Source organism: Triticum dicoccoides, chromosome 1B (assembly GCF_002162155.2).
Source record: "Triticum dicoccoides isolate Atlit2015 ecotype Zavitan chromosome 1B, WEW_v2.0, whole genome shotgun sequence".
NCBI lineage: Eukaryota > Viridiplantae > Streptophyta > Magnoliopsida > Poales > Poaceae > Triticum > Triticum dicoccoides.
The window spans coordinates 59888655-59891378 of NC_041381.1; positions in this window are offsets into that span (position 1 = coordinate 59888655).

Consider the following 2724-nt stretch of genomic DNA (forward strand, 5'->3'; position numbering starts at 1 on the left):
ACGGCTCGGGCGCGGTCGGGCCGGGCGCGGGCCGGCGCGGGCCGGCCGTGGGCTGGAGCGGGCCGCGACGGAGGGAGGAGAGAGAGGGAGGCACAGGGACACATGCCGGCCTCCCGTTGGCTGCGGGCGGCGGCGGCGATGCGTCTGGCACGGACGGACATGTCCGGCGGCGCGCAGGGGAAGAGGCTAGGGTTCATCTGCGCGAAAATCCGGGTGGGGCACATATTTATAGATTCTGGGAGCTAGGAGAGTCCAAATGAGGTGTGGTTTTCTGCCACGCGATCGTGATCGAACGACCGAGAGGATGGAGGGGGTTTGTATGGGCTCATGGGCTTATTTGGAGGGGTGTTGGGCTGCAAGTCAAAAGGGGCTTTACGGTTACCCGGTTAACCGTTGGAGTATCAAACGGACTCCAAATGGCACGAAACTTGACAGGCGATCTATCGGTGCCATACCAAGGCCGCTTGGCAAACCTCGGGCCATTCCGAGAATGTTTAACACCCGCTCACAACAGGAGGACATAGGAGTGCCGGATTACAAAACAGACAACGGGGAAAATGCTCGGATGCATGAGACAAACACGTATGCAATGCAATGCACATGATGACATGATAAAATGCAACACGCAAGCAAATGACATGGCAATGACGGCAAATAACTGGCAGACACCTGGCACATCGAATCCGGGGCGTTACAACACTCCTCCACTAACAGGAGATCTCGTCCCGAGATCTTAGGACCGAGACGGAAGGGAAAGGGATGAGGTGAAACAAGATCTCAAGAGAAGAAGCGAAGAATTGAGAACACTCGAGAAGAAGAGAGGAACGACGAGAATGACGAGAATCGAAAACTCACGGAATCAGATAGACTCTGAAACCACTCCGGTTAGAACGAGATAAGAAAAGACTAAGACTGAAAGGATTTAGGCAGCACTCCGGCTGAAAATGGAAGGAATAGAACATGAACTTGAGAGGATGGAATGATACTTGATGAAGACATGACACAAAACCTCCGGAAAGAATTGAAAGAGTTGAATGAAAAGAACGGAGAAGAAGACGACATCTTCTTCCACTATTGAAATAGAAAGCAACCTTAGAAGAAAGGATTGAACGGAGTTGTTGAGAAACTCAACAACGAAAAGAATAAGATTGTCGTGGACTTATGGAAAACATCTCGAAATTCTGAGGTGATAACCGACCACAAGCGGAAAAGATTGAATAGCTGAGAGGAACGAAGAAATGCAAAACTCCACCTCAAAAGAATATGGAGAATTAATTACACTTCGAGACGTGAGAAGAAAAGATACTTGAATTTCTCCAACAAAATCTTGATGAACTCTTGAAGAATGAATTAAATCATGAAGAACCACTGTGAAGAACTCCGGTGAAAAAAGGATGATGAGATAGAATGAAGGAAGAAAAGAATAAGACTAAAGCCTTGCGTTGATTTAGATGGAGGTTCCGATCAGATGGCTGACGAAATAATTGAACTCTGGAAAAGAAAAGATGAGAACACTTGGAACTAGAATTTATTCATCAAGAACAAACTCTGAAGAAAAGGGATTACTCACTTTGAGGAAATAAGAATAAGATTTATTGTATGATTATCCTTCATCAAATTAAATTGATGACAAGCAATGGATTTAGCATACTACTTATTCTTCTTGAAAAGGATTAAGGAGGGTGTAGCACAAAACTTGAAAAAGTCTTCATGAACCACCGGTAGGATTCGAAAGAACGAACCGATTAAAATGATAATCAAAGAAAAAGAATCTGAAAGAACCACCGTTAGAATTCGGAAATGACTGACGAAAGAGAATGAATCACCGGGAAGAATTAGAAGAACCAATATGCTAGATGGGATTTATATGCAAAAGAACAAAGAGATCATGAGCTGATTAAAGAACACTTGAACGAAGCACCAGAATAATTGGATAACGGTAGCTGAAATGTGAGGACGAAGAATTCTTCTGGAATGATGGCCTCCGGTGAAAAGAAATGAAAAAAACAACTTCTGACATACTCCGGATGGGTAAGAAAAGAATAACTGACAAATGGAATAATTCGAGAGGACAACATGAAGCTAGAACCACGAATCTTCGGGAGAACGGGCAAGACTTAGAGGAAAAACTCTTCTTCGGTCATCAAGTGACGACGAAAAACACCACCAAAATTTATTGAGACACTCCGGAAGAATGACAAGCGAAGAGGTTGAGCCAACAATGAAAGAATTTGAAAACGATCTTGGAGAAGGCATCTGACTGATGAAATCCATTCTTACGTCACACTTGAAAAGAATTGAGAATAACTCCGGCGGAATCAAAAGAGTCAGGTAAGATCCTGGGAAAAGACATGTGGGTTAGGGCCCACTGAAGATAAAAACACCGTTGGAAAGGGATGTTGAACAGATAGATGTTGCACCGGAAAAAAAGAATTATTTGAATGAAGTTACAACCTCAAATTAATCTGAACACTGACGAATCTCCTGAGATGTCTTGAACACTCCGGAAGGATAAACTGGCGAGAGGCGAACGAGCGGGGAAAACACTTGATCCAAGGAAAAGAATATGATCAACCGAAAACTTGAATTAAGTCCACTGGAAAATAGATGAAGACTGTCAAACAAAAGAGAATTCACCGGTTGAAATAATTGAGGGAAGACTGAAGAGGCTCCACACGAATGAAATTGATGCTCGAAATAGACTCAGGCTCCGGGAAGAAGAGG